The 19,796-nt window shown below is 44.6% G+C and overlaps 1 long non-coding RNA gene across 1 annotated transcript; it reads right to left on the reverse strand.

Moving 5' to 3' along the window:
- Window positions 1–941: 941 nt before the first annotated feature.
- LOC130272729 (uncharacterized) lies at window positions 942–16,257 on the reverse strand. Its single transcript, XR_008843706.1, has 2 exons — window positions 15,808–16,257; window positions 942–1,085 (listed from the first exon to the last, which is right to left on the reverse strand). It is a non-coding gene; the product is annotated as an uncharacterized LOC130272729 (long non-coding RNA).
- Between the last annotated feature and the right edge of the window lie 3,539 nt (window positions 16,258–19,796).

Consider the following 19,796-nt stretch of genomic DNA (forward strand, 5'->3'; position numbering starts at 1 on the left):
CCTACCACAGACACTTACCACTGTGCCTCAGGTTGCCTGTTATCCTTTTTTTTTCGGTATATGCAAATCATCAGACATGGTGTGCGGAGGGTATTCCCAAGCCCTCTGTGCACAGTGATGTCACCACTGCCAGGCTAATGCCAAAATTACTGACTTTTGGTTACATTATATCCTGTACCACAAAAGTGGTACAGTCAAAAACTACAGCTCATGGCGCAAAAAACAAACCCTTACACAGCTCCGTAGGTGGAAAAATATAACAGTTATAGTGGGGAGAACATGGTCATAAACAAAAGGTTTTTTTTCTTTTCTTTTTTAAGTTTTCAATTTGTTTTAGCCATAAAAGGAAACAAAAATTATTCAAGTTTGGTATCATTGGAATCGTAAAAACTTAGAGCCCTACAAAAAATGTGCAATTCTATATTTTTTTTCAATTTTGCCACACATATAATTTTTTTCGCCCTTCGTAATATATTGTATGATAAAAAGAAAAAAAAGAAAAGAAAAAGAAAAGTCTATCAGTGGAAAGTACAACTCGTCACGCAGAAAATAAGCCATAATACAAAAATAAAAAAAAGTTATGGGTCTTAGAAGGTAAGGAGGAAAAAACGTGAGCCAGAACAAAACATTTCTGGGTCATGAAGGGGTTAAAGCTTGATATAAAGTTTCCAATAACATGCGCCTTGACATGGGAGGCATACATGGGAAGATAATTATAAACTTAGACTGGTAAACTTGGACTAGACAGTCTAAAAAATGCACCACATTTTTAACAATGACTCAGTGAGGCTGTTTGGTGCATTTGTAGGTCATCTACCTACATGAAACCCGAGGTAAGTGGGGTTTTACATACACTGTATACCAATAATAATTGATTATTATTTCCAGATATAATTCTCCTCATCCTTTGTAATAATCCAGCCTGATCTCTTATTCACTAGTCATATGTGATGTAGTTTCCTTTCTTGACACTAGATGGCACCATTTATGTAGTATTTGTTGCAAAATCATTTTCATTCAGCGCAATGAGAGAAGAGACAGAACAAACCCCAAACAATTCAATCTTCATGTCGCTGCCGAATCATCTACAAAGACAAAGAAGAAAAAGAAGTTTGAGCGATGAAATTCCAAATTTACTATTTTCATGTAAAACTTATGATAAAAAGATAGAGATAGTGTAGATCAGTGTTTCCCAATCAGGGGGCTTCCAGCTGTTGCAAAACTACTACTCACAGCCTTTATATAGAATATTGCGATATAATGATGAATATTCTTTATTTTTTATTTTTTGGTGAATATGCAAATATTTGCGAATATCGGCGCTTCCAGTCAGAGGACACTGATCCCTCCCTTCTTTTAGGTGAAAGATATAATCGTACGTGTGAATTTCATTACTAATTTTCACATGAAAAAAACAAAGATAGCGAATGTGAATTTTGCGAATATAGGACGAATATTCGTCCATACATTTGCGAAATATCGCAAATTCGAATGTGGCGTATGCCGCTCATCACTAATTTTGAGGCACACTGGTTGGGAAACACTGCGATAGATAGATAGATAGATAGATATAAGATAGATAGATAGATATGAGATAGAAAGATATGAGATAGATATATATAAGATAGATAGATAGATATGAGATAGATAGATATGAGATAGATATAAGATAGATAGATATGAGATAGATAGATAGATAGATAGATATTTATTAGATAGATAGATAGATATGCGATAGATAGATAGATAGATAGATAGATAGATAGATATGAGATAGATAGATAGATAGATAGATATGAGATAGATAGATGGATAGATATAAGATAGATAGATATGAGATAGATAGATATAAGATAGGTAGATAGATAGATAGATAGATAAATATGAGATAGATCGATATGAGATAGATACATACATACATAGATATTAGACAGATAGATAGATAGATAGATATGAGATAGATAGATAGATAGATAGATATGAGATAGATAGATAGATAGATAGATATGAGATAGATAGATATGAGATAGATAGATATGAGATAGATAGATATGAGATAGATACATACATACATAGATATTAGATAGATAGATAGATAGATATTAGATAGATAGATATGAGATAGATAGATAGATAGATAGATAGATATGAGATAGATAGATAGATATGAGATACATACATACATACATACATATTAGATAGATAGATAGATAGATATGAGATAGATAGATATGAGATAGATAGATATGAGATAGATAGATATGAGAGAGATAGATAGATAGATAGATATGAGATAGATATGAGATAGATATGAGATAGGTAGATATGAGATAGATATGATATATAGATAGATAGATAAATAGATAGATAGATAGATAGATAGATATGAGATAGATATTAGATAGATAGATATGAGATAGATATGAGATAGATAGATATGAGATAGATATTGTTACGCTCGCAGCATCCTCTCATTCGCAGCGCCCCGGTCAGACCTACACGGTCCACGCCAATCCCTCTCTGGCACAGAGGATCCACCTCCAGCCAGCCGAATCGTGACAGTAGATCCGGCCATAGATCCCGCTGAAGTCCCACTGCCAGTTGTCGCCGACCTCACCACGGTGGTCGCCCAGCAGTCGCAACAGATAGCGCAACAAGGCCACCAGCTGTCTCAACTGTCCGTGATGCTACAGCAGCTATTACCACAGCTCCATCAATCTTCTCCTCCGCCAGCTCCTGCACCTCCTCCGCAGCGAGTGGCCGCTTCCGGCCTACGATTATCCTTGCCGGATAAATTTGATGGGGACTCTAAGTTTTGCCGTGGCTTTCTTTCGCAATGTTCCCTGCACTTGGAGATGATGTCAGACCAGTTTCCTACTGAAAGGTCTAAGGTGGCTTTCGTAGTCAGCCTTCTGTCTGGGAAAGCTCTGTCATGGGCCACACCGCTCTGGGACCGCAATGACCCTGTCATTGCCTCTGTACACTCCTTCTTCACGGAGATTCGAAGTGTCTTTGAGGAACCTGCCCGAGCCTCTTCTGCTGAGACTGCCCTGCTGAACCTGGTCCAGGGTAATTCTTCTGTTGGCGAGTACGCCATCCAATTCCGTACTCTTGCCTCCGAATTATCCTGGAATAATGAGGCCCTCTGCGCGACCTTTAAAAAAGGCCTATCCAGCAACATTAAAGATGTGCTGGCCGCACGAGAAATTCCTGCTAACCTGCATGAACTTATTCATCTTGCCACTCGCATTGACATGCGTTTTTCCGAAAGGCGTCAGGATCTCCGAGAGGATATGGACTTTGTTCGCACGTGGCGGTTTCTCTCCCCGGCTTCTCTCTCCTCTGGTCCTCTGCAATCCGTTCCTGTGCCTCCCGCCGTGGAGGCTATGCAAGTTGACTGGTCTCGCTTGACACCTCAAGAGAGGACACGACGCCGCATGGAGAATCTTTGCCTGTACTGTGCCGGTACCGAACACTTCTTGAAGGATTGTCCTATCCGTCCTCCCCGCCTGGAAAGACGTACGTTGACTCCGCACAAAGGTGAGACAGTTCTTGATGTCAACTCTGCTTCTCCACGCCTTACTGTGCCTGTGCGGATATCTGCCTCTACCTTCTCCTTCTCTACTAAGGCCTTCTTGGATTCCGGATCTGCAGGAAATTTTATTTTGGCCTCTCTCATCAACAGGTTCAACATCCCGGTGACCAGTCTCGCCAGACCCCTCTACATCAATTCTGTTAACAATGAAAGATTGGACTGTACCGTGCGTTACCGCACAGAACCTCTCCTAATGTGCATCGGACCCCATCACGAAAAAATTGAATTTTTGGTCCTCTCCAACTGCACTTCAGAAATTCTTCTTGGATTACCGTGGCTTCAACGCCATTCCCCAACCCTTGATTGGTCCACAGGAGAGATCAAGAACTGGGGTACTTCTTGTCTCAGGGACTGTCTTAAACCGGTTCCCAGTACTCCCTGTCGTGACCCTGTGGTTCCCCCGGTATCCGGTCTTCCTAAGGCTTATATGGACTATGCTGATGTTTTTTGCAAAAAGCAAGCAGAGACTTTACCTCCTCACAGGCCTTATGACTGTCCTATTGACCTCCTCCCGAGTACTACTCCACCCCGGGGCAGAATCTATCCTCTGTCTGCTCCAGAGACTCTAGCCATGTCGGAGTACATCCAGGAGAATTTAAAAAAGGGGTTTATCCGCAAGTCCTCCTCTCCTGCCGGAGCTGGATTTTTTTTGTGTCCAAAAAAGATGGCTCCCTACGCCCTTGCATTGATTACCGCGGACTTAATAAAATCACGGTAAAAAAACGCTACCCCTTACCTCTTATCTCGGAACTCTTTGATCGCCTACAAGGCGCCCACATCTTTACCAAACTGGACTTAAGAGGTGCTTATTATCTCATCCGCATCAGGGAGGGGGACGAATGGAAGACTGCATTTAACACCAGAGATGGACACTTTGAGTATCTGGTCATGCCCTTTGGCCTATGCAACGCCCCTGCCGTCTTCCAAGACTTTGTTAATGAAATTTTTCGTGATCTCCTATATTCCTGTGTTGTGGTTTATCTGGACGATATTCTGATTTTTTCTGCCAACTTAGAAGAACACCGCCAGCATGTCCGCATGGTTGTTCAGAGACTTCGGGACAATCAACTTTATGCCAAAATGGAGAAATGTCTCTTTGAATGTCAATCTCTTCCTTTCCTAGGATACTTGGTCTCTGGCCAGGGACTACAAATGGACCCAGATAAACTTTCTGCCGTCTTAGATTGGCCACGCCCCTCCGGACTCCGTGCTATCCGTTTTTTGGGGTTCGCCAATTATTACAGACAATTCATTCCACACTTCTCCACTATTGTGGCCCCTATCGTGGCTTTAACCAAGAAAAATGCCAATCCTAAGGCCTGGTCTCCCCAAGCGGAAGACGCATTTAAACATCTCAAGTCTGCCTTTTCTTCTGCTCCCGTGCTCTCCAGACCTGACCCATCTAAACCCTTTCTATTGGAGGTAGATGCCTCCTCTGTGGGAGCTGGAGCTGTCCTTCTACAAAAAAATTCTTCCGGGCATGCTGTTACTTGTGGGTTTTTTTCTAGGACCTTCTCTCCGGCGGAGAGAAACTACTCCATTGGTGATCGAGAACTACTGGCCATTAAATTGGCGCTTGAGGAATGGAGGCACCTGCTGGAGGGATCAAAATTTCCAGTTATCATATACACGGATCACAAGAATCTCTCCTATCTCCAGTCTGCCCAACGACTGAACCCTCGCCAGGCTAGGTGGTCGTTGTTCTTTGCCCATTTTAACTTTGAAATCCATTTTCGCCCTGCTGACAAGAACATTAGGGCCGATGCCCTCTCTCGTTCTTCTGATGCCTCTGAAGTAGAGGTCTCTCCGCAACACATCATTCCTCCGGACTGTCTGATCTCCACTTCTCCAGCCTCCATCAGGCAAACTCCTCCAGGGAAGACCTTCGTTTCTCCACGCCAGTGTCTCGGGATTCTCAAATGGGGACACTCCTCCCACCTCGCAGGCCATGCGGGCATCAAAAAATCCTTGCAACTCATCTCTCGATTTTATTGGTGGCCGACTCTGGAGACGGATGTTGTTGATTTCGTGCGGGCCTGTACTGTCTGTGCCCGGGATAAGACTCCTCGCCAGAAGCCTGCTGGTCTCCTTCATCCTCTGCCTGTTCCTGAACAGCCTTGGTCACAGATTGGTATGGACTTTATTACGGACTTGCCCTCATCCCGTGGCAACACAGTTGTTTGGGTGGTCGTTGATCGATTTTCCAAGATGGCACATTTTATTCCTCTTCCTGGTCTTCCTTCAGCGCCTCAGTTGGCAAAGCAATTTTTTGTACACATTTTTCGCCTTCACGGTTTGCCCACGCATATCGTCTCGGATAGAGGCGTCCAATTCGTGTCTAAATTCTGGAGGGCCCTCTGTAAACAGCTCAAGATCAAATTAAACTTCTCTTCTTCTTATCATCCCCAATCCAATGGGCAAGTAGAAAGAATTAATCAGGTCCTGGGTGACTATTTACGGCATTTTGTTTCCTCTCGCCAGGATGACTGGGCAGATCTTCTACCATGGGCCGAATTCTCATACAACTTCAGAGTCTCCGAATCTTCTGCTAAATCCCCATTTTTCGTGGTGTACGGCCGTCACCCTCTTCCTCCCCTCCCTACTCCCTTGCCCTCTGGTTTGCCCGCTGTGGATGAAGTGACTCGTGATCTTTCCACCATATGGAAAGAGACCCAAAATTCTCTTTTACAGGCTTCATCCCGGATGAAAAGATTTGCTGATAAGAAAAGAAGAATTCCCCCCATTTTTGCTCCCGGAGACAAGGTATGGCTCTCCGCTAAATATGTCCGCTTTCGTGTCCCCAGTTACAAACTTTATCTTGGCCCTTTCAAAGTCTTGTGCCAGATTAACCCTGTCTCTTACAAACTCCTTCTTCCTCCTTCTCTTCGTATTCCCAATGCCTTCCATGTCTCCCTCCTTAAACCACTCATCATTAACCGCTTCTCTCCCAAAGTTGTTTCTCCCACTCCTGTTTCCGGTTCATCTGACGTCTTCTCTGTGAAGGAGATTCTGGCCTCCAAGACTGTCAGAGGGAAAAGATTTTTTTTGGTGGATTGGGAAAACTGTGGCCCAGAGGAGAGATCCTGGGAACCTGAGGACAACATCCTAGACAAAAGTCTTATCCTCAGGTTCTCAGGCTCCAAGAAGAGGGGGAGACCCAAGGGGGGGGGGGTACTGTTACACCGAGCGCTCCGGGTCCCCGCTCCTCCCCGGAGCGCTCGCAGCATCCTCTCATTCGCAGCGCCCCGGTCAGACCTGCTGACCGGGTGCGCTGCAGTATCACTCCCAGCCGGGATGCGATTCGCGATGCGAGAGGCGCCGGCTCGCGATGCGTATCCCGGCTCCCGTACCTGACCCGTTCCCCGTTTGTCTTGTCCCGGCACGCGCGGCCCCGCTCCTTAGGGCGCGCGCGTGCCGGGTCTCTGCAATTTAAAGGGCCACTGCGCCACTGATTGGCGCAGCAGGCTTAATCAGTATGTTCACCTGTGCACTCCCTACTTATACTTCACTTCCCCTGCACTCCCTCGCCGGATCTTGTTGCCATTGTGCCAGTGAAAGCTTTTCCTTGTGTGTTCCTAGCCTGTGTTCCAGACCTCCTGCCGTTGCCCCTGACTACGATCCTTGCTGCCTGCCCTGACCTTCTGCTACGTCCGACCTTGCTCTTGTCTACTCCCTTGTACCACGCTTATCTCAGCAGTCAGAGAGGTTTAGCCGTTGCTGGTGGATACGACCTGGTTGCTACCGCCGCTGCAAGACCATCCCGCTTTGCGGCGGGCTCTGGTGAATACCAGTAGCAACTTAGAACCGGTCCACCAACACGGTCCACGCCAATCCCTCTCTGGCACAGAGGATCCACCTCCAGCCAGCCGAATCGTGACAGTTATGAGATAGATATATACCAAGGAGAGCAGCACAACCTAATGTAATAGAAAAGGTGCACCCTTGTAAGGGGCCCTGGTTGGTGGCTCCACTCTCAATAGAAATCCAGTAAACAGCAGGACACAAATTGTGAAAAAAATGTGAAGATTTATTCCATTATTCCAGTACAAAAAAACAGAGCAACATTTCGGCGGCCTCGCGACCGTTCTCAAGCTCGAGCACTGAGCGCTGAGCAACGGAGTACCCCTTTAATGAACAGGAACTGGGATCATGGGCACAGCCCCATTGGGAATTCAGGGTAGGTGAGTATTGCTTCTAATTTATTTTTACACCAATTCTATCTAGCCATATAATTTTTCTTTTTTTTTTTAATTCCTGGACAACCCCTCTATATCGGAAATTTTTTTTTTCTGTTCAGCAATAAGTTTCATACAGTGTCCCCTTGCCACAATGTTATGGGCACAGCAAATACAACTTTGCAATCTCCATAATGGTCTGGAATTAATATTAAAAGGGTATTACCAGGAAAAACTATTTTTTATATATCAACTGGCTCCAGAAAGTTAAACAGATTTGTAAATTGCTTCTATCAAAAAAATCTTAATCCTTCCAATAATTGTCAGCTGCTGAAGTTGAGTTGTACTTTTCTGTCTGGCAACAGTGCTCTCTGCTGACATCTCTGCTTGTCTCAGGAACTGCACAGAGTAGAAGAGGTTTGCTATGTGGATTTGCTTCTACTCTGGACAGTTCCCGAGAGGTGTCATAAGAGAGCACTTACACAGAAAAGAACAACTCAACTTCCGCAGCTCATAAGTACTGAAAGGATTAATATTTTTTAATAGAAGTAATTTACAAATCTGTTTGACTTTCTGGAGCCAGTTGATATATTAAATGAAAGTTTTTTCCTGGCTAACCCCTTCAACCACTTAAGGACCTAGGGCGTATCCATAATTTCGGTCCCTGCCGCGCGGCGATCAGCAGGCACTCCGCGCAAATGCCCAGGGGGGTCATCAGACTTGAGATTTGTGCCTATTCCGGGTCATTACTGGTCTATGGTGACCTGGAATATAAGGGGGATCGCGGATGTCTAAGACAAGATCCCCCTGAAGGGATAGGAGTGAGGTGGCAGGGGTGCCACCCCTCCTATCCCTGCTATTGGTCGCCAGAAGCGACAACCAATAGCAGATCGGGGACGGGGGGTTAACTTTAGTTTTCCCCGTCCTGCCCACCCACAATAGGCGGGACAGAAGGGGGAACCGAAGGGGACCGGGCGCCAAAGATCCACTTACCCGTCCGGAGGCAGCAGGCGACGGCGATCGGCACGGGCGGCATGTCATGCGGCAGAAGAGGACGCCTCCCTGGATCCTACGGAAGTCGGTAAGTTGATCTGGAGGGCTACAGTCTGAGACCACTGTACAGTGGTCTCTAAACTCTAGCCCTCCAGATGTTGCAAAACTATAACTCCCAGCATGCCCAGACAGCTGTTTGGGCATGCTGGAATATGTAGTTTTGCAACAGCTGGAGGGTTACAGTTTGAGACCACTATACAATGGTCTCTAAACTATATCCCTCCAGATCTTGCCAAACTACAACTCCTAGCATGCCCACATAGCTGTTTGCTGTCTGGGCATGCTGGGATTTGTAGTTTTGCAACATCTGGAGGTCCACAGTTTTGAGATCACTGTGCACTGGTCTATAAACTGTAGCCCTCCAGATGTTTCAAAACTGCAAATCCCAGCATGCCCAGACAGCAAACAGCTGTCTCGGCATGCTGGGAGTTGTAGTTGCGTACCTCCAGCTGTTGCATAACTACATCTCCCAGCATGCCCTTTGGCGATCAGTACATGCTGGGAGTTGTAGTTTTGCAACAGCTGGAGGCACACTGTTTGGAAAATCCTGAGTTAGGTAACAGAACCTAACTGAAGGTTTTCCAACCAGTGTGCCTCCAGCTGTTCCAAAAGTACACCTCCCAGCATGCACGGTCTGTCAGTGCATGCTGGGAGTTGTAGTTTTGAAACAGCTGGAGGTTTGTACAGGGTACATTCACACAGGCAGGCTTACAGTAAATTTCCTGCTTCAAGTTTGGGCTGCGGCAAATTTTTCGCCGCAGCGCAATCTCCTAGCGGGAAACTCACTGTAACCCGCCAGTGCGAATGTACCCTAAAAACACTACACTACACTACACTAACACAAAATAAAGGGTAAAACACTGCATATACACCCCCGTACACTGTCCCCCCAATAAAAATTTAAAACGTCTTGTACGGCAGTGTTTCCAAAACGGAGCCTCCAGCTGTTGCAAAACAACAACTCCCAGCATTTCTGGACAGCTACTGACTGTCCAGGCATGCTGGGAGTTTTGCAACAGCTGGAAGCACCCTGTTTGGCAATCACTGGCGTAGAATACCCCTATGTCCACCCCTATGCAATCCCTAATATGGTCCTCAAATGCGCATGGAGCTCTCTCACTTCGGAGCCCTGTCTTATTTCAAGGAAACAGTTTAGGGCCACATATGGGGTATTTCCATTACCCCTTATGAAAAGGAAAAGTTTGGGTTTACACCAGCCTGTTAGTGTAAACAAAAAAAAAATTACACTAACATGCTGGTGTTGCCCCATATTTTTTATTTTCACAAGCGGTAAAAGGAAAAAAAAGACCCCCAAAATTTGTAATGCAATTTCTCCTGAGTATGAAAATACCCCATATGTGGGCGTAAAATGCTCTGTGGACTCACAACAAGGCTCAGAAGTGAGAGCGCACCATGTACATTTGAGGCCTAAATTGGTGATTTGCACAGGGGTGGCTGATTTTACAGCGGTTCTGACATAAACGCAAAAAAATGAATACCCACATGTGACCCCTTTTTGGAAACTACACCTCTCACGGAATGTAACAAGAGGTATAGTGAGCCTTAACACCCCACAGGTGTTTGACGAATTTTAATTAAAATTGGATGGGAAAATGAAAAAAAAAAATTCACAAAAATGCTGGTGTTACCCTTAATTTTTCATTTTAACAAGGGAAAATAGGAAAAAATCCCCCCCAAATTTGTAACCCCATTTCTTCTGAGTAAGAACATACCCCATGTGTGGATGTAAAGTGCTCTGCTGGCGCACTACAATGCTCAGAAGAGAAGGAGCGCCATTGGGATTTTGAAAAGAAAATTTGTCCGGAATTGAAAGCCACGTGTGTTTACAAAGCCCCCATAGTGCCAGAACAATGGACCCCCCCCCCATATGTGACCCCATTTTGGAAACTACACCCCTCATGTAATGTAATAAGGGGTACAGTGAGCATTTACACCCCACAGGTGTCTGTTTGGAACAGTGGTCCATGAAAATGAAAAATAAAATGTTTCATTTGCACAGCCCACTGTTCCAAAGATCTGTTAAACACCAGTGGGGTGTAAATACTCACTGCACCCCTTATTAAATGCTGTGAGGGGTGTAGTTTCCAAAATGGGGTCACATGTGAGGGTGTCCACTGTTCTGGCTCCACGGGGGGCTTTGTAAACCCACATGGCCCCTGACTACCATTCCAAACAAATTCTGTTCCCAAAAGCTCAATGGCGCTCCTCCTCTTCTGAGCATTGTAGTTCGCCAGCAGAGCACTTGACGTCCACACATGGGGTTTTTCCATACTCAGAAGAAATGGGGTTACAAATGTTGGGGTCATTTTCTCCTATTACCCCTTAGTAACCAAAGATATATGACCAAAGTAGCTTTTCAATCAGAAAAGTATATTGCGTTTGGTGCTAAATACTTTAGTATAGTCTCCTATCAAAAATTGCACGTTGGCTGTCCAGGCATTCTGGGAGTTGAAGTTTGCAACATCTGGAGGTCCGCAGGTTGAAGACCACTATTGGGTTCAAAATCTTTATTTTTTTAGATTTTGCACCTATAAATTGGGTGCGTCTTATACCCCGGTGCGTCCTATAGGGCGAAAAATACGGTAGGCTGTCCGGGCATGCTGGAAGTTGTAGTTTTGCAACCGCTGGAGGCACCCTGGTTGGGAAATACTGGTCTAGTATATAACTTATGATGACCTGAGAAATTGTACAATCCATGACTTATCCAAGAAGATAACACAACTGTGTAAATTCAATATACAATTTTACGATGCCATCTAGTAGACTGTTTTCCCTGTATTTTTTGGTCATATTAGGGTCACCGGTAGAGATGAGCGAACTTACAGTAAATTCGATTCGTCACAAACTTCTCGGCTCGGCAGTTGATGCCTTATCCTGCATAAATTAGTTCAGCTTTCAGGTGCTCCGGTGGGCTGGAAATGGTGGATACAGTCCTAGGATAGACTCTCTTTTCCAGCCCACGGGAGCACCTGAAAGCTGAACCAATTTATGCAGGATAAGTCATCAACTGCCGAGCCGAGAAGTTCGTGACGAATCGAATTTACTGTAAGTTCGCTCATCTCTAGTCACCGGCCACGCTCCTCTTTATGTTCTACAATATGAGCCAGAATGTTGTCAAGTAATTTCCATTGACCTGTATCTGGGGCATAAATATGGTATATGTCAGTATATATTTTTGGATGTTGATGTGTCAAATGATTTCTAGAGATCTCCTCAAATGGTCTCCTCCTATATTTGAGCCAGTAATGGTCAGTCAGGTATTAAACTCACTTACTACCCCCACTTTCTTGTTATCACTGCTCATGAAGTATATAGGAGGAAATGATTTGTGAAATAATCTGGGGTTATCTTTGCGGAGCAGATGGGATTCCTGAAGGATAAGCTCATCACACTTCGCGCTCATCGCCTCTCTCTAGGCCAAATACCTTTTCTATAGTGAGTTCAACCTATTAACATTAATGAAAACAATTTTCAACTTCATATCCTATGAAGCTCCTCCACAGTAAATTGTAACTCTCCGAAGTAAACCAGAAAAGAAGGAGAACAGGTAGCCTCATATTTCTGAATATGTATCACGTGAGCTAATACTCTCTATACAGTGGTTCCTCAAGTTACAATATTAAAGGGGTATTCCAGGAAAAAACTTTTTTATATATATCAACTGGCTCCAGAAAGTTTAACAGATTTGTAAATTACTTCTATTAAAAAATCTTAATCCTTTCAGTACTTATGAGCTTCTGAAGTTAAGGTTGTTCTTTTCTGTCTAAGTCCTCTCTGATGACACGTGTCTCGGGAACTGCCCAGTTTAGAAGAGGTTTGCTATGGGGATTTGCTTCTAAACTGGGTGGTTCCCGAGACAGGTGTCATCAGAGAGGACTTAGACAGGAAAGAACAACCTCAACTTCAGAAGCTCATAAGTACTGAAAGCCGTACTGAAGCCATTTACAAATCTGTTTAACTTTCTGGAGCCAGTTGATATATAAAAAAAAAAAGTTTTTTCCTGGATAACCCCTTTAATTGGTTCCAGGACGACCATTGTAAGTTGAAACCATTGTATGTCGAGACCATAACTCTATGGAAACCTGGTAATTGGTTCTGTAAACCGCCAAAATGTCATCCAAAAATAGGAAAAAGTGAGGATTAAAGAAAAATAAGTAGATAACTAATACAGATAAAGCAAATCCTTATATATAAAAGTAAGAAAGATCTGCTGGGAGCTGTAAATCACTGTCTATGTCAGTGTTTCCCAGAGAGGGTGCCTCCAGCTGTTGCAAAACTACAACTCCCAGCATGCCCGGACAGCCTTCGGCTGTCCAGGCATGCTGGGCGTTGTAGTTTTGCAACAGCTGGAGGCACCTTCTTTGGGAAACACTGGTCTATGTAGAGGACAAGCTTCTTCAGGGTCTTTTACAGAACACGCAATGTCCTCACAAAAATAAAAATAAAAAAAATAAAAAATTGAATATGGAGCCGCCCTCACCTGATGTCCAAAGGAGCAGCTAACCCTGGGTACAGGTAAAGAGTACAGAACATGTAATACCTCCCTGTACTGTAGGGGGCGCTACAAGACATCAGTCAGTGCATGCACTTCAGTAATACAGGGGTTTTACCAGTGAAATGTCCATTTTGATTGGTCGGTTCTTCCAACCGTTGACACGTTTCGCAGATTCCATAGCATTGTATGTTGAGTCTGGTTTCAAGTTACAATGGTCCAGAAAAGACCATTGTATGTTGAAACTATTGTATGTTGAGGCCATTGTAAGTTGAGGGATTACTATATAATACAAATACAGCACATGGTATTGCAGCACCTACACACTATACTTACAGCAGATTCAGCCCATTCTAGTTTAAATCCATAGGCACTACTATGGAGCTGGTCCCTCTTTACGGTTATAATAGCTTCCACTCTTCTAGAAAGACTTCCTACAAGATTTTGGAGTGTCTATGGGAATTTTTACCTATTCATCCAGAAGGGCATTTGTCAAGTCAGACACTGATGTGTGATGAGAGGGCCGGCTCACAGACACCATTCTAGTTCATCATAGAGGTGCTGGGTGGGGTTGAGGTCAGGGCTCTGTGTGACCAGTTAAGTTCTTCCACACCAAACACCCCCAACCATGTCTTTACAGACCTTGCTCTGGGCACTGGGGCACAGTCATGTAACAGAAAAGGGCCGAACCCAAACGGTTCCTATATGTCTTGGCATGTTGAAGCATTAAAGGGGTACTCCAGTGGAAAACAATTTTTTTTTAATCAACTGGTGTCAGGAAGTTAAACAGATTTGTAAATTACTTCTATATAAAGATCCTAACCCTTCCAGGACTTATCAGCTGCTGTATGCTCCACAGGAAGTTCTTTTCTTTTTGAATCTCTTTTCTGTCTGATCACAGTGTTCTCTGCTGACATGTCAGGAATTGTCCAGAGCAGGAAAGGTTTGTTATGGAGATTTTCTCCTACTCTGGACAGTTCCTGACACAGACAGAAGTGTCAGCAGAGAGCACTGTGGTCAGACTGAAAAGAACTCCAGAAACAAAAGAACTTCCTGTGGAGCATACAGCAGCTGACAAGTACTGAAATGATTAAGATTTTTAAGTAGAAGTAATTTACAAATCTGTTTAACTATCTGGCATCAGTTGATCTGATTTTAAAACATTTGTTTTCCACTGGAGAACCCCTTTAAGATTTCCCTATACTGGAAGTAAGGGGGTTCAGGCCAAACCGTGAAAAAAAGAAACCCACAACATTATTCCTCAAACTTTACAGCTGGCACAATGCACTCAGGCAAGTAACATTCTCCTAGCTTTAGCCAAATCCAAAACTGTCTATCAGGCTGCCAGATAGAGAAGCGTGATCCATCACTCCACCGGACATGTTCCGCCAGAGTCCAGTGGTGGTGTGCTTTACACCGCTCCATCTTATACTTGGTATTGTCCTTGATGATGTAAGGCTGCAGCTGCTCGGCCATGGACTCCCATTTATGAAGCTTCCACAGTTTTTGTGCTGGTTTATTGCCAGATGAGGTTTGATGGCTACAGTATTGAGTCAGCAGGTGACTTTTATACACTATGCGTCGCACTGGGGATCGGCGACCCCGCCATGTAACTTTACATAGTCTCCACTTCATGGCTGAGTTGCTGTGGTTCCTAAACTACTGTAGTAGATGGGGTCAATTTAATGCAGGCCACGTTGATGCCAAATAGGGACTGTGACTGACTTAACTGATGACTGACAATACTGAGACTGTGGTTACTGCTTGTGGCTGTAGACTGGACTTGGGGCTTCCTATGACTCTGGACACTCTCTAGGACTCGACTTTACCTCAGCAAAGACTTGTAAGGAAAGAAAGAGAGCTAGCTTCACCCAGGGCTTATATGGGGGAGACTAGTAGGGAGCCCATAGGTCACCCCTGGGATCACCGGGTCACCGGTACCTCCTGGGTAACAATCACTTGACAAGTCACATGGTAAACAATCTTAAAGTGACAATGCTTCCCGAACACATTACGTGGTATAATACATTAGAAACATATATAAACGGGGGGGGGGGGGGGGGGGTACAGATGCAAAGGGGCCCAGGGGACACTGTAGGGAGGCTGCCTGACAGGGCAGCAAGAGTACGGGGTGACACCTCCCGTACTGGGCTACCACAAACTCCACCTCTTGAATACAGCCACCTTCGGCGCCCAGGTCTAGAGGGTGGACGACTAACAGTGGCCACTGAGGCCTAGTGACAGTTCCTAGGGCATACTGGTATAAAATGTCCTTCGCAGGTCTGGATAGTTAATAACAACAGAGGATGAGTCCATGTAGCACTTTAGAAATGTCCATATATGCTTCTTTGGGTAATAAATTGGTAAATACACAGGATTCATTACACTCTAGATACTGAAACACATAAATTGCAGATTGGGCTGGGCTCCCCAGAACTCTATACATATTTTATACAACACATCATTGTTACCTCTATATACAGCATTTCTGTCACTCTAGGAAACCCTCTGGCCAGGAGAGCACCCTGTACACAAGGACAGGAAAATGTTAGATAGATATAAACATTTCAACAATATGGACTGGTAATGTACAAATACAGTCCAGACTAGACATTTTGACTAACTTGTATATACATTATATAGACTTACTAAATTAGTTAGACTATGTGTGATACTGTTTTTACTCCCTATATCTAGCGGGAAGCTGTCCTTGAGTAGACCTTTGGGATCTACGCAACACCACCTTGGGAGAATCTGGAACTCTTGCGTCTTCTGGAGCTCTTAGAACGTCCGAGGCCACAGCAAACTTAGGAGCTGGTATTAGTTCAGGACTGGTAGGGCCCAGAGTCGCTGGCATCTGCGCTGGAGAGGCTGGAGACAGAGTTGGTTCTCTAGATACTGGTGTATAGATCGGAGCCAATAGTGACAAGACTGGGACTGGTGTAGAGACTAGAGTAGGTTGAACCAGCCCTGGTGCAGGATCATTGAAGTCTGTCCGAAGTCTGTGGGGTGCTTGCTGAAAGTCTCATGGTACCTCATAGCTACATTGACGATTCCATTGACTTGGTCCTTGGGGTAGTGTCGTCTCCAACCTGGAGTTGTGCCCACCAGGGCTCTGGAGGGCTCACACTGGATCCTTTGGCCACTTGAGCTTCACGCTGTCGGGCCACCAGACGTTCTGTGACAATGTCTTTCGACTCTAGCAGGTACAGCTGGGCTACAGGAGTGTATCTGGGCAAGACAGTAGCAGAATCAGACAGGTTTACTAACCACCCGGGACTCTTCCATTGGTGACAGTGACAAGGCTTCTCCCAGCTCGAACAAGAAGAAGATCTTCCAATTGCATAGGTTCCAGCTGGGCTTGATAGTCCCTATTCTTGACTCCGGGACATGCATGACACCAGATGATGGTAGGCTGGGTTCACACCACGTTTTGTTAAATACGGCTCCCGTATACGGTTGGGAGGAGGGGGGCGGGGCTTAATCACGGCGCCCGCACTCAGCCGTGTTCGGTAACCGTGTTTAATGTATGTCTATGAGCCGACCGGAGTGAACCGCAGCCTCCGGTCGGCGTTGTTTTCGGCCGTATGCGGTTTCCCGACCGCAGGCAAAAACGTGGTCGACCACGTTTTTGCCTGCGGTCGGGAAACCGCATACGGCCGAAAACTAAGCTGACCAGAGGCTGCGGTTCACTCCGGTCGGCTCATAGACATACATTAAATACGGTTCCTGAATACGGCTGAGTGCGGGCGCCGCGATTAAGCCCTGCCCCCCCCCCGCCTCCCAACCGTATACGGGAGCCGTATTTAACAAAACGTGGTGTGAACCCAGCCGTATCCATGTTGGGTTGTAAGGTCACCGACCTGATGTCTTGAACTTGAACTCATCAGATTTCACCTTGCTTGTTGGAAAACTTCTGCTCTGCCTGTAGAACTTTCAAGTGGTGCTGTACAGCCCGCTGGCCTGAAGGGGACAGATGGGTAAGAGAGGCATGCACGGCATCTAACACTTCAGTGAAACAATTCTTCAAAATGTCCATCCCCAATATAAACTCAGCAGACCCCTTATCTGTCACATTAGTTAGAATCACTCCCTGCCACCAGTATATGTTTGATCAGTCGTGATATCTATTATGAGCTTGGTGCTCAATCACTGAGTGTATTTGCTGTGTTTTTTGTTTGGCTCCCTGAGCATGCTAGAAACCTTCCTTGGTTTCTTTTTAGGGGCGAGTAATAAAATTTATTTTATGTCCTAATTTCTGTGACTATGTATTTTTGGACACGATATCCTTTCTGTGATTCACGTGTGACATTGGGACTGAAAGGAACTCCTGAATTCAATCAGGTGGGATCCAATACTTTTTTCCATACAGCATATAGTGGGGTACTCCAATGCCCGTTGGGCAAAGGGAAATTATAAAGAAAAAAGGAAGGATCCAATAATCTCGTAAATCAACCATTGTGTCATCCAAATCAGATCATACATGTAGGTAAACAATTGTAGGTACAGACTATCTATGATGGTAAATCATATGTTGAGATCATCGCTCACAGGATTAGAGACAGACAGGTAGGTCTCACAAGCTCTCAACCCATATGTCTAAGTGGGTAGAATTGTCTGGTAGGAATGTCCTTTCCATCTTCATTCAATAAAGAAAAGAAATGACGCCAGCCGTGTTTACTCCTCTTTATGGGATGCCAGTCTGATGCTATTTTCTTAGGTTTTATTGAAGTTAACATGTCTGCCATCTGGCTAGGAGTTAATAGGCCCCAGGACAGGGATTTCTAGCTGTTGCCGCGTCTGTACAAGAGTAAATATTCCCGTCTTTACTCATTAACAATTTTAGGGTCGGCCCCATTGGTGACAGATATTTGCATATTTACATTGCTTATTGGGATTATCGGTGACTTCAGATCATCACAGGGGAAAGATCATGAAAAGCTGCTGCTCCCCGGCACTTGTCTTATATTCTGAATAGTTCACATAACTCATCCATAATATAGTAAATATGGATTTGCATTAGAACATCTCTCTCTACGGCAAAGTTCACATAGCAGAATTTCCAAGCGGAATCTGCTAGAAAAATTCAGCAAAATTTACTTCACATTGTGTTGAATGGGGATTCTGCTGTCCCATCCACAATGCGGAATTTTCACTGCAGAAATTCTGCAGCGAAAATCCTGCTTTCAGGATTCTTAAAAAAGATTGAACATGTCTTTATGTTTAGCAGAATTCTGGACAGAATCCTATTGATGTAGCACGGTACAGTCTATAGAGGATGTGCATAAGTTACAAGATGACTTGGATAGACTAAGTGTCTGGGCATCCACTTGGCAAATGAGGTTCAATGTGGATAAATGTAAAGTTATGCATCTGGGTACTAATAACATGCATGCGTCGTATGTCTTAGGGGGGATTAAACTGGCAGAGTCACTGGTAGAGAAGGATCTGGGTGTACTTGTAGATCACAGACTACAGAATAGCATGCAATGTCAGGCTGCTGCTTCCAAAGCCGGCAGGATATTGTCATGTATCAAAAGAGGCATGGACTCAAGGGACAGGGACATAATACTCCCCCTTTATAAAGCATTGGTACGGCCTCACCTGGAATATGCTGTTCAGTTTTGGTCGCCTGTACATAAAAGGAACACTGCGGAGTTGGAAAGGGTGCAGAGACGCGCGACTAAACTAATATGGGGCATGGAACATCTTAGCTATGAGGAGCGATTAAAGGAGTTACAATTGTTTAGTCTTGAGAAGAGACGTTTAAGGGGGGATATGATAAATGTATATAAGTATATAAATGGCCCATACAAATAATATGGAGAAAAACTGTTCCAGGTTAAACCCCCCCAAAGGACGAGGGGGCACTCCCTCCATCTGGAGAAGAAAAGGTTTAGACTCAAGGGACGACACGCCTTCTTTACCATGAGGACTGTGAATTTATGGAACGGTCTACCTCAGGAACTGGTCACAGCAGGAACAATTAACAGCTTTAAAACAGGATTAGATACATTCCTGGAACAAAATAACATTAATGCTTATGAAGAAATATAAAATCCCATCCCTTCCCCAATATCGCGCCACACCCCTACCCTTGAATTCCCTGGTTGAACTTGATGGACGGATGTCTTTTTTCAACCGTACTAACTATGTAACTATGTCAATGGGGCTTTGAAATTTGGCAGAATTCTGACAGAAATCCCGCTAAAATTCTGCAAAAATTCCGTAACAAGAACAGAATTTGAGCAGAATCCCAGAATCATAAGGTGAACATAGCCTAAAGCTTTTGAAAGCAGCGGCGGCTCTCCCCTTAGGGGAGTTAGGAGGCCACCTAAGGCTTTGCGCTGGAGAGGGCCTCCCAGCCGCCTAACTCGTGCTACGAGTTTGCCCGGAATGTTTAAACATATCCTGCTGTGGCTCATCATGACAGTAATGATTTAAATACCACTTGAATGCC

Source organism: Hyla sarda, chromosome 5 (genome assembly GCF_029499605.1).
Source record: "Hyla sarda isolate aHylSar1 chromosome 5, aHylSar1.hap1, whole genome shotgun sequence".
NCBI classification, from domain to species: Eukaryota; Metazoa; Chordata; class Amphibia; order Anura; family Hylidae; genus Hyla; species Hyla sarda.